General features: G+C 44.4%; 1 long non-coding RNA gene across 1 annotated transcript in view; it reads right to left on the bottom strand.

Annotated features, from left to right (window-relative positions):
- Positions 1 to 2,205: 2,205 nt before the first annotated feature.
- Positions 2,206 to 12,572, bottom strand: part of LOC137304280 (uncharacterized) — a 79,938-nt gene continuing 69,571 nt past the window's right edge. Inside the window, exon 3 of the long non-coding RNA XR_010958535.1 lies at positions 2,206 to 2,361. This is a non-coding gene — a long non-coding RNA (uncharacterized lncRNA). The remainder of the gene's footprint in view (positions 2,362 to 12,572) is intronic.

Genomic DNA, 12,572 nt, shown 5'->3' with positions numbered 1-12,572 from the left:
ACCCTTTTATACTGATATTTTGCCACAGTCTTTCCTCCAAGTAGCATATGGAGGAAAGACGGTGGCAAAATGTACCATTTGATCTAATATTATCCTTAACTTCTCTAGTTAGCCATGGTTGGATTACTTTTCCCGTGGTGTTTTTATTTCTCAAGTTAATGTATATTCATTGAGAATTATGAATTATTTCTTTAAATGTTCACTATTGCTTATCTACTGTCACATCTTTTAATCTAATTTCCCAATCTACTTTAGCCAACTCGCCCCTCATACCTACGTAATTGGCTTTGTTTAAATTTAAGACCCTAGTTTCGGACTTAACTACATCACTCTCAAACTCAGTATAAAATTCTAACATGTTATGATCATTCTTTCCCCCCCTCCCCCCCCCCCAGAGGATCATTAATTATAAGATTAATAATTAACCCTGTCTCATTACACAATACTAGATCTAAAATAGCCTGTTCCCTAGTTGGTTCCTCGACATATTGTCTTTGTTCAGCAATTCCTGTAACAACGTTTTATTTTATATTGGGAGAAAAACCCAGGTTAATGGCCAAGGCCCATAGTGCAAGGATCCCACCAAAGTTTTAAAAAAAGTCGGAGGGCAGATGAGGTAATTCAAGAAGTACTAGATAGTTGGCCCCCAGATTGGGTTTTAAAAGCCTGTAGATTGTAAGAATGGAAGACCTGAGGGAGGTCAGGAGTTCCACACTTTGGAGGCCCTGGGGAAGATGCAGTTACAGCACGAGACTCTGTGATAAGTCGGGATTTCAATTCAGTGAAGATCAATAACTAAAGAAATTAAGAATAGCTGGAGACCAGTGGTGAGAGAAAGATCACTTATCGGGTGATGAACTTTTCGTTGTATTCAGTCCTGGATCAATAGTTGTTACGATGGTAAATTAGTAGAATTTACATTTTCATCTAATTTTAGCGACGGATGGCTTAACTTGGCACTGGGGGTAAATTACTATTTGGGAACTCAGCTAATGCCACGTAGGGTAAATGGATAAATACTTGTGTTTACATACAACTAATGCCAAGCTCGTACTCCAAACTGAGTGCAACAAATTATGTCATTCTGATGCTGCATGCTCCTCTGTTTACAAATACTCAGTAGCAAATGTATCATTGCCACAGTTTCCCACTACAAACTGGCACTAACCCAACTTGTTTTGACTTCGAGTCACTCGAGCCGACTGAAAAGTCTCCAATATCTGTTTTCCCTTCTTGGGCTCTGGGAGGACGGGGTTGGACAAAAGTTATCTCATTGTGAGGAAAAGGTAATTCACTCTTCCAGACCAAGAATAGCACTGCGTTTGCTCATTGATTTATATCCTGCTGGCATTAGCCGAGGTGCTAGAAAAGCAAAAAACATGATGAGGAGAAAGAAAGGATTGCCTTTCACAATCTTAGGACGTTCCAAAGCGCTTTACAGCCAATTTACTACACAGTGACACTTTTGAAGTATAGCCACTGTTGCAGTAAACACGGCAGCCAATTTGCGCACAGCAAGGTCCTACAGACAGCAATGTGACACTGACCAGATCATTTTTTTAAGTGATATTGGTTGAGGGATAAATATTGGCCAGAACACCAGCGAGAACTCCCCTGTTCTTCTTCAAAATAATGCTGTGGGATCTTTTACATCCACCTGAGAGGGCCTCAGGTTAACATATCATCCGAAAAATGGCACCTCTAACAGTGCAGCACTCCCTCAGGTACTGCACTGGGAGCGTCAGCCTGGATTTTGTGCTCGAGTCTCTGGAGTGGGAGTACAACCTTCTGACGCGGAGGCGAGAGTGCTGCCAACTGAGCCATGGTTGACGCCTATTACAGACTGAACTGATTTATTCCCCCTTCGGTTACAGAGCATTGTGCCATGTTATGCACTATAGTACAGGGAAAATAATTCTCAAAGTTTTCAGCTGGAGTTCACAGTTAATCAGCTGCTATCAACTTACGAGTGATGTGGAAAACAACAAAGCTCGTTCCCAAGTTCCCCCTGTCTGAGTGCGTTATCTCTGATTCTTTTTTTCTCTTTCTATCCATGTCTGCTTTTTTTAAACCAGGCCCATGTACTCCAAAGATCTTATAAACTATGTTTATACAGAGAAGAGGGCACAATAAAGCAATCGGGACTATGTTACAAAGTTAATTTTCAAGCTATATTTTCACAAAAATACAAAGATAAAAAGACTGAACTGCTTTGTAAGAGTTTGTGCTCGAAGTTCTGCTTCTATACCAGCCTTGCCCCTGGGGCTCTGCAATGGTGTAGCCAGAGCTAAACTTTTCATATTTTGCCTAGTCGGAAACCAGATAGGGGGATGTGATCGTGGCGCAATGATGCGGATTCCCCTGTAGATGACAAAATTCATTTAGAGCTTTAATAATTAACACCTTTTGAGAGAGAAATTTGGTTCTTACTTGGAGAGCTATCTGCAAACTAACCTGCAACCCTAGCTGTTGTATTAGGCCAAAACTGGACTGGTAGTTACTCGTGTCTTTATTGATACCATTTGGTCCATGTGATCTCCTGGACTGGTTTTGATCGCCTGAGGGGGTTGGAGAGGAATTTTCCAGAGTATTTTTTATCTTATTGACCCTGGGTTTTTTCTAATTTTTTGCCTCTCCCAGGAGATTACATGGCTGTGGGTGGGTGAGAGGGATGGGGGAAGTCTTTAGTCATGATGGCCTGGCCATCATGCTGTGAGGCAGGCTTGATGGATCAGCTGGTTGTTTCCTGCCTGTCAATTTCGTATGTTCTATTCCTTGTAAACTTTTCTGGCTGTCCCAGAATCTGTTCTGGAATCTCCCTGATACAGTAACACTAGCCCAGTATGAAACTCTTACCAATGACCTAATTGTCCTCATAATTATCAGTGAAGATCACTGCCCTGATTGCTCATTGTGCTTATTGGCATGGTACTGGGCTCACCAACTCTTGTTTAATGTCTTCCAGGAGGCCTCATCACAGGGCCTTCTGCCTCCAACTGCCCTGCCCAGTCAAACAGACTCACCCCCACTGACCCAAATCTCTAATATTTCTATAACTAATGAACAAAAGTGTTCAAATAAAATGGAATAAAAAACACTTTTTTTGTAATGGCCCTGTGATTTTTCTCCCACGTTGTTCGCAGCAGTGTCCAAGATGTTGCAGCAGTGTTGTTCGCAGTAGTGTCTTTAATCCCTGGAGACTCCAGGACACCCACATAGGGTTACCAACCCTCCAGGCTACTGTACCACACGGACCAGGAAGGCCCATGTTTTAGTCTTTGGTGTGGGCCGAGTTAACTGATCTCAGTCAAGGCAGTGGTTGGGGTGCTGTAACTAGCTTCAGTGCCTAATTTAACTACACCCAAATTATGGAGATCTCCCTTCTCCAGTATTTATCAGCTATGCATTAAACAGTCTAATTATATTGAAGTAAGACCAACACAGCACAGTCCTGATTTAATCATCTCATATTTATTCCCTATTCATCACTTTGTGTCTATGCTCTGTAATAAGAATCACACACCAAGTGCGACACACACATATTAACCAGTTAGCTCATTTCTCGCCTCTCTTTCGGAGCATGTGGCTGCTGTGAAGGGATCTTTCAAATTGGTTTATCTGCGGTTTCCTGGTAATTGTTTAAACTTTAACTGGCAGTCAGTCATTCGCTGTGACCTCATGTGCACAGTAGGGGAACGGCACAAACCAAGTAACTGGCTGCCCATCATCTCCCGGTAGACGTCCGATCACAGCAGGAACACTGCTTGTTGCCATGGATGTCCCGACTAACCAGTCAATAAATACGCTAGCATTTCAGTTCACTGGCTTGAAGCCCTTGTGAAAATGTATGGAAAGCCTTTCTGCATTTATTTGAAAAGGCATAAACCAGTGACGTAAATCTCATTTAAACATACCATCACATCATTTGCAAGTGATGTCAATGGGACAAAAATAATGAGAAGGAAATAATTACTATAATCATAATTTTCCTCCTTCCTGCATCCTTAATGTTGAAGACACTACTTATTGTACAGTCTCCTTCTCTAACTCATTCTGTTCCACGTCCTCCAGCACTGTGGCTGCATTATGTACTATCTACGGGATGCGCTTCAGCAGGTCTCAGCCCCGTGACCTCTACCACCGAGAAGGACAAGAGACGCAAGATCATGGGAACACCATCATCTCCAAGTCCCTCTCCCAAGTCACGCACCATCCTGACGTGGGCCTATATCACTGCACTTTCATTGTAGCTGGATCAAAATCCTACCTAGTACCATTGTGGGGACGCAATCAGCACAAGGTTCAAGGAGCAGTCCCACCACCACAATAATAAATTTGACCTTACATAGAATGTACGGCACAGAAACAGGCCATCTAACCCCACAGGTCCATGCCGGTGTTTATGCTCCATCGGCTAACATCGGCCTCCAGCTTGATATTTGGTTATATTGAAGTCGCTGGAACTGACCACCAGACGGGGAGTTTAACGGGCGGCTGATTCGATCCCAACAGTTTTGCGCCACCACCCCCAAGACCAATTTCTACCCCCTATTGTTGTACTGAGCCATACAGAGCAGAACGGTTCCAGGTCTGATCCCCAGTCGGTGCTGATGAGCTGGTCTCAGCCAGCAGTGTGGTGGTGCAAGCATCAGGGCTAAGGAGGGCCAAAAAACTAGGATGGGTTCAGTCTGACAATTGGGGTTAAAAGGCAATTATAAATCTGCTGTTGCATTTGGAAATCCAAAGAATCCCTGCTCCCTACTTGTATACATGCAAACTGCCTTCACCACCACCACCCCACCAACAACATTCCTCTGCAAGCTAATTTCAGCTTGACAAGAAAGAAAAGAACACTCTTAATTTCCGTAACTCCGCACGTCAACATTTCCTGCCAGCTTGAAGGAATGTTTCTTGACACACAAAACAATTGAAAAACGCATTAGCGCTTCAGAATTCTATGTCAGGCACGTGTGCCTCGCTTCCTTTACTGGAGAGTGTTCCATCCAGGCAGGTGTTTCCTATTTCTCTATTTCTGTGACGTGTACATCCTTTTGGTAAGCACTTTTCAGAGGGGAGTTAAAAGCAAGGATCGTTCTTATAAATCCAAAAGTGGAGTTAAAGGAACAGTATTGGGGAGTAGAGGAGGAGAGACACAGATTCTTTTCAGGCCGGTGTTGTTTACCGCACTGCATGTCTGACGTTTATGGTGGGTGGGGGATTAACAATTTCAATTAGAACCCCTCCCCCTCCAGGCATTACCAGTAAAACTGAAAGTCTCAGGGGGCTTGATGAAGCGGTTTGTCAGGAGTTTTTGTTATTGTGAACATCTCAGTGAAGGACTGAGCCCCATGGTGCGGAAAGCACTAAGGTTGCTAAGAGTGGGAGAGCAAATGAGATAAACCAAAGCCAAGCGTGGGCATTAAAAGCCTGTAGATTGTAGGGGGAGAGGAAGGCTGAGGAGTTCCATGATGTTGATGTCCAGGGAAAAACAATTAAGAGTGGAAGATGGGCGTGATAGAATTTTGATTTCAATGCCGTGAGGATACAGAGAGGGTACAGGAGCATCGAGGGCACTATATTTATGATTTAGGAAGAACAGGAGTGGAAACATGCAGAAGGAGCCCTGACTATTGTCTGTCAATAAAACTGAGAAAGAAGGCGGGTTGTAATGGGGGCAGAGATTAGAGGTGAAGATGATAAGTTCTTGACGTTTCACCTTCTAGGTTTGGAATTCAACTGGACAGACTGAAAAAAAGAATAGCTTCCTCCTTACCAAGGAGTTATTGAATGCTTCAGTGTCACTCAGAGCACTGGCTTTCCACTTAAATCTGGATTGAGTCCAGTCCATACCGATTGGAGGAAGGCGTCCAACTCTTGATGGGTAACTGGGTAGGAAATTCTGCTAAAAACGCTGTTCTCTCAACTCTGACAGGGGACGGATGTGCAGGTTGGGTGTAAATATAGAACCACTGTCTCTGGTTCTTGGTTTAATTCTGTCCAGGCTGCTAAAATGAAGGCCTTAATTTTCTACCAGCTGTAAAGACTCTTAAGATAAATGTGTGTGGGGCAACCTTAGAGTAATGAATCCATGTCACAAAACTACCTGTTTGGGTTTGGGTCTAGAGCTGTGTGTGTGTCTTATTGTGATTTTTGGTTAAAAGTGACAAATAAGAGAACTCCAGTCATTGGGTAAATGCCTCTCTGGGTGTGACACTGAACTGTACAGAACCCAGGAAATTCTGGGTTTGATTCCTGTTCTGTGTTGAGATGGCTGATCACATTCCTGATCACTGTCCGAAGACCTCTTTGTGTGTGGACATCGGATGGTGACATGATCGGGCTCAGCCATGATCCCTTTCGTGGTGCAATAGCCCGGTGTCACAGTGGACTCGCGTGTGAAGAAGGGCCATGTAAGCAAAGCACCAGAGGACCACTGCCACCTGTGGAGCCAAGAGTCAGCACCTTCATCAAGGAAAGGAAAAAAGAGACACAAAGTACCACCGGGAATCTGCCAACTCTCCCTGTTGCACTTGCAGCGTTACTGGACAGGTGAGGTTGGAGGTGGAATGGTGACTGTTTAATTCCTGACTGTGAGACTACAATGGCTGTTTTATTCAGTGCAACCGTCTCTGAAGGTATTGTTCAATGAGTGTGTCTGATAAAAGGCTCTGTGTTCTATCTTTTTTCTTTCATTTTCACAAGTGATATTCAGAGATCACTTACAATGTATCTGAGCGCTGGAACCTCACCAGCCGGTATTGTGGGTTTTTCTCTTTGTAAGTGAACTAGACATAGAACCACATCAAGGAGTATTTTGCAGGAACAGTCCTCTTACCACATCTTAGCCCTCTGTACTAAACTAAGGTCCTCTAAATGTCTGCACAAAATGCCTTGAGTTGAGTAGCAAACACCTTTTCTCTTTCTAACTGGGTCTTGCTGGCTTCAAACAAGTGTGTTTCTCAGCTGTGTGATTGTTCTGTGCGGCTGGAGCTCACCTTTCTGACCCTTGACACTTTGCACTTCTGAACCCCTCACCCCCAAATATACAGTAGGTGCAACAGGCCTCTCTCATCCTGTTAAACTCCAAATACATTGTCCTACGCACTCTTCCTCCTCCCTGCATCCTCACTAAGTTGAAATTAAGACTGTCACTTATTCTAACTAATTCTTTTCCGCGCTCCTAAAAACTCATCTCCCTCAGCCCCTTCTTTCTACAATTTACAGGCCCAAGGTTGGCATTACCAAACTGCTTCTTGATTCACCTGGTCTTCTCACGTACTTGTCATGCTTGATGCTGCCCTATATCGTGAGCCATGGCCTTTCACCCTGGACACAAGCCTAAGGAAAACAGAAAAAAACAATAAAACAGGAAATGGGGTTTGGAGCTCCTCTTGATTTCTGCCTGACTCTAAAATGGTTGCATTGCATTTGTTCAATCCAAGAAGACTTTGCTTTGTGAGTTGTATAACAGAAGAAGAGCTTGCATTTATATAGCACCTTTCATGTCCTCGGGACATTCCAGAAAACCTTACAACCAATAAGCTACTTTTTCAGCGTAGTCACTTGTTATGTAGGCAAATGCAGTTTGCACACAGCAAGATCCCACAAACAGCAAACGAGATGAATGACCAGACAATCCGCTTTTGTTTGTGGTATTAGTTGAGGGAGAAACGAATGTTGGCTGGCACATCATGCTGCTCTTCTTCAAATAGTGCCTGGGGATCTTTTACATCCACCTAGGCAAGCAAGCAGGGCCTTGGCTTAACACCTCATCCAAAGGGCGGTACCTCCAACAATGCAGCAGTTCCTCAGTAGTGCACTGTCAGCTTTAGAAGGATATGCTGATAGGGTTAGATGAGGTGGGATGGAAGAAGGCTCCTGTGGAGCATAAACACCGACAGACCACTTGGGCTGAATGGCCTGTTTCTGTGCTGTAAATTCTATGTAATTATATGTAGAGCATATACTCAAGCCCTGGAGTGGGGCTTAAACCCACAACTTTTTGACTTGGAGGCAAGAGTGCCAACAACTGAGGCAAGTTGACACTTGTAAACAAATTCAAACCACTGATAAGGTATGTTGGACTGGTTAAATCTTTTGAGAAACACTGCGACACACTATATTTCCGTATTATTCAGCAAATACGATCACAGCAGCGTCATTGTTTCGAAATATTCTTGTCTGTTCACTGCGTGCCATCAGGAAAAAAGGATCAAGGACTTACTGGGAAATTGTTGTGTAGTCTGCAGGAAAAGCCTGATCATGATTTAACTCACATGTGGGAGTGGTTTAGAACCATTCTGAAGGCCTTGTCCACGTCATTGAATCTAGGATGTGGCAGACTTGAAGTCATGGTCTTATCTCATTCTTGTGCTCATCCAAATAAGGGGAGTTAGCAATGGGGACTGGAATATTTTCCCACTTCAGGCACACAGTGTCGGCATCAAGCACTGTTGGGTCAGGGCTAGCACAGCCAGCTGAAGGCTAAAGCTCCCTCTACTCCAACTGTTATCCTGCCTTAACCTCAGAACAACACTCCCACTGCAGCAGTGTGACACTTTGTTTCCCATGCTTACTATCCCTGTGGCCTCTCTGTGTGACACTGACAATTTGAGGTAATTTTGTGAGGCTGCGCTGCTGTCGTGGAGACTTGTTAAATACAAGCCTGAGTTGGAGATGGGAATGTAACACTACAGCCAAAGTTTTCCAATCTGAGCTCGCCACTAGTTAGACTCCATAAACTTAATCCTTTAGTGCCGAATTGTAAGTAGTGTGCTGTGGGCTCATGCTCACTGCCCAAATTCATTCCACATCAGACCTTTGCAACTAGCAGAGAGAGGAGACTTCCATACTTTCAGCCTGGGCTAGGTTCAATGCATGTGAAAGCACAATGTGCTAATCCACTGCACCATCCAGTCATGACCAAATCCAGATATTAATGGTATTGAGAGAAAAGTTCTTGCGAGTCATCTTTAGTTGTTGCTCTCTTGTTTGTCTTGTTCTCCGTGCTCTCATTCCACTGTGGGTCCCTAAAGCATGTTGCAGGCTGGAGTTGGGAGGCAATGAACTGGAGTGAAAGTGAAGAAGACATTACATAGAATTTTACAGCTCAGGAAAAGGCCATTCGGCCCAACTGGTCTAAACCGGTGTTTATGCTCCACACGAGCCTCCGCCCACCCTACTTCATCCAACCCTATCAACAAATCCTTCTATTCCTTTTCACCTCATGCATTTATCTAGCTTCCCCATAAATGCATCTATTCTATTAGCCTCAACGACTCCATGTGGTAGCGAGTTCCACATTCTAACTACTCTCTGGGTAAAGAAATTTCTCCTGAATTCCCTATTGGATTTATTAGTGACTATTTTAGATTTATGAGCATGATCCTTCACACTGCTGAGTTCCAACTACATGGCTATGGATTAGTACCAACTAGAAGCTGGGGAGAGAGGGAAAGTGAGAAGGCCAGTCAGCCGCAGGTGCTCTTGTATGTTTCAGTGGCTGACTCAAAAAAGTGTGGGCAGAGGCCTGGGAATAGGCTGCTTGCTTAGCTTTTGCAGTGCAATCCCTTGGAATTTCCTCCCTCGATACCTCACTCACTGATCTCTTCTAAACCCTTCTGTCTGACCATGCCCTTGCCTACTGCTTCAAAGTTTCCAATTTCAGTTTTGTTTTGCTTATAGAAAGAAAAACTTGCATTTATATGGCACCTTTCATGACCTTAGGACATCCCAAAGCTCTTTACAACCATTGAAGTGTAGTTACTGTTGTAATGTAGGAAACGCAGCAGCCAATTTGCGCATAGCAAGCTCCCACAAACAAAAATGATCAGATAATCTGTTTTAGTGCTGTTGGTAGAAATTGGCTAGGACACAGGAGAACCTTTTTCAAAATAGTGCCATGGGGTCTTTTATATCCATCTGAGAAGGTAGACAGGGCCTCAGCTAAACATCGCATCTGAAAGTCAGCACCTCCAACAGTGTGATACACTGGAGCGTCAGCCTAGATTTTGTGCTCAAGTCTCTCGGGTGGTGAATTGAACCCACGACCTCCTATGCTGAGGCAATAGTGCTACCAACTGAGCCACCGTTGACACCTTCTCTGCATGCTCTGAGACATCATTCTATGGTAAGGAGGGCTATAGAAATATAAGTTGTTATTTTAGGTTCAAAATGTCTGTATGGAAATATGAATGGGATTGTAGTTGTTGGGTAGGCTCAGAAACTTTTTGAAAAACCAGGTTCTTTCTATTTTCCAATCTACCAGAAGGCAGGAGAACTGGGGAAGGGAAGAGTTCTCATTTGAAGAGTCCAGAGAGCAGTTTAATTTCAATCTCCCAAAACAGAGTAATTATGTTTAAACTGGACGGTAACACTCATGGGAGGAAGCAGAGTCCACAATAACAATAGAGGCAGCGAGGGGACAGGACTGAGTTTGAGGGGTTGTGTTGTCTGGTTCTGCTGTCTGGCCTGATAAGGATCGGCTGTTTCTTTCCCCCGGTCAGTCTATCTACAGTCGTCTGTCAAACGTGCGAAAACAATGCATTTTGGACAGGGATTGAAGTCTGCTGTCCCCAGATTCCTTTCCTTCTGGTAAATTCCTGATAACGCCTCAATTGGAAACCGGTCTAAAAATAATCATTAAAGCTTCCCCAATGACTCATTTGGCAAACGCACCAGCAGCCATACAGACCCAGTAAAGTTCCAGGTTCTATCCACGGTCTGTCCCAGATTAGCTCACCTCAGCCAGGGTGACAGTAGGGGTACAACATTTGGCCTCAGCGTAATGAAGGAGAAAAATCAGTCAAGGCACCTCACTCCTAATCACTACCTAGCGACCTATATGGGAAAGTGTATGGGCGTGGATGTTGGGTGAGGACAAGGTTGGGCTCAGTTGTGATGCTTGTTCAGAAAGCCCAGCAACACTCACTGTCTAAATCTCACCCACGATGATGGTCGCGGCTCATTGAATCATAGAAAGGTTGCAGCACGGAAGGAGGCCATTCGGCCCATCGAGTCCGTGCCGGCTCTATGCACGAGCAATCCAGCTAGTCCCACACCTATCCCCGTAGCCCTGCACATTTTTTCATTTCAAGTACTTATCCAGTTCCCTTATGAAGGCCATGATTGAACCTGCCCCTACCACTCCCTCGGGCAGTGCATTCCAGATCCCAACCACTTGCTGCGTAAAAAAGTTTTTCTTCATGACACCTTTGGTTCTTTTGCCAATCACCTTAAATCTATGCCCTTTGGTTCTTGACCCTTCCGCCAATGGGAACAGTTTCTCTATATCTACTGTCTAGACCTTTCATGATTTTGAATACCTCTATCAAATCTCCTCTCAACCTTCTCTGATCCAAGGAGAACAATCCCAGCTTCTCCAGTCTATCCATGTAATTTAAGTCCCTCATCCCTGGAATCAATCTAGTAAATCTCCTCTGCACTCTCTCTAAGGCCCTCAGATCCTTCCTAAAGTGCGGTGCCCAGAACTGGTCGCAATAGTCCAGTTGTGGTCGAATCAGTGTTTCGTAAAGGTTCATCATGACTTCCTTTCTTTTGTACTCTATGCCTCTATTTATAAAGCCCAGGACCATGTATGCTTTTTTAACCGCTTTCTCAACCTGCCCTGCCACCTTCAATGATTAATTGAATAATTGGCCAGCTGCCTGCGAGGTGCAGGTGCTGATAGGCAGCTGGCCTTTTTTGGGAGGGGGGTCGGGGATGGAGCAGGAAATCTGGCGGGCTGGCCACAGACCACAGGATTAGAGTACTGTATTAAAGGGCAAAAGAGTAACTAGGGAGAGAGTAGGGCCTCTTAAGGATCAACAAGGTCATCTATGTGCGGAACCACAAGAGATGGGTGAGATCCTAAATTAATATTTCACATCGGTATTTACGGTTGAGAAAGGCATGGATGTTAGGAACTTGGGGAAGTAAATAGTGATGTCTTGAGGAGTGTACATATTACAGAGAGGGAGGTGCTGGAAGTCTTAACGCGCATCAAGGTAGATAAATCTCCGGGACCTGATGAAATGTATCCCAGGACGTTATGGGAGGTTAGGGAGGAAATTGTGGAGATTTTTGAATCATCGACAGCTACAGGTGAGGTGCCTGAAGATTGGAGGGTAGCAAATGTTGTGCCTTTGTTTAAGAAGGGCGGCAGGGAAAAGCCTGGGTAAGTTGTTAGAGGGTATTCTGAGAGACAGGATCTACAGGCATTTGGAGAGGCAGGGACTGATTAGGAACAGTCAGCATGGTTTTGTGAGTGGAAAATCATGTCTCATGAATTTGATTGAGTTTTTTGAAGGGGTAACCAAGAAGATAGATGAGGGCTGTGCAGTAGACGTGGTCTACATGGACTTTAGCAAAGCCTTTGACAAGGTACCGCATGGTAGGTTGTTACATAAGGTTAAATCTCACGGGATCCAAGGTGAGGTAGCCAATTGGATACAAAATTGGATTGACGACAGAAGACAGAGGGTGGTTGTAGAGGGTTGTTTTTCAAACTGGAGGCCTGTGACCAGCGGTGTGCCTCAGGGATCGGTGCTGGGTCCGCTGTTATTTGTTATTTA

This window comes from Heptranchias perlo, chromosome 37 (genome assembly GCF_035084215.1).
Source record: "Heptranchias perlo isolate sHepPer1 chromosome 37, sHepPer1.hap1, whole genome shotgun sequence".
Taxonomy (NCBI): Eukaryota; Metazoa; Chordata; class Chondrichthyes; order Hexanchiformes; family Hexanchidae; genus Heptranchias; species Heptranchias perlo.
This window is presented reverse-complemented; position numbering and strand designations above follow the sequence as displayed.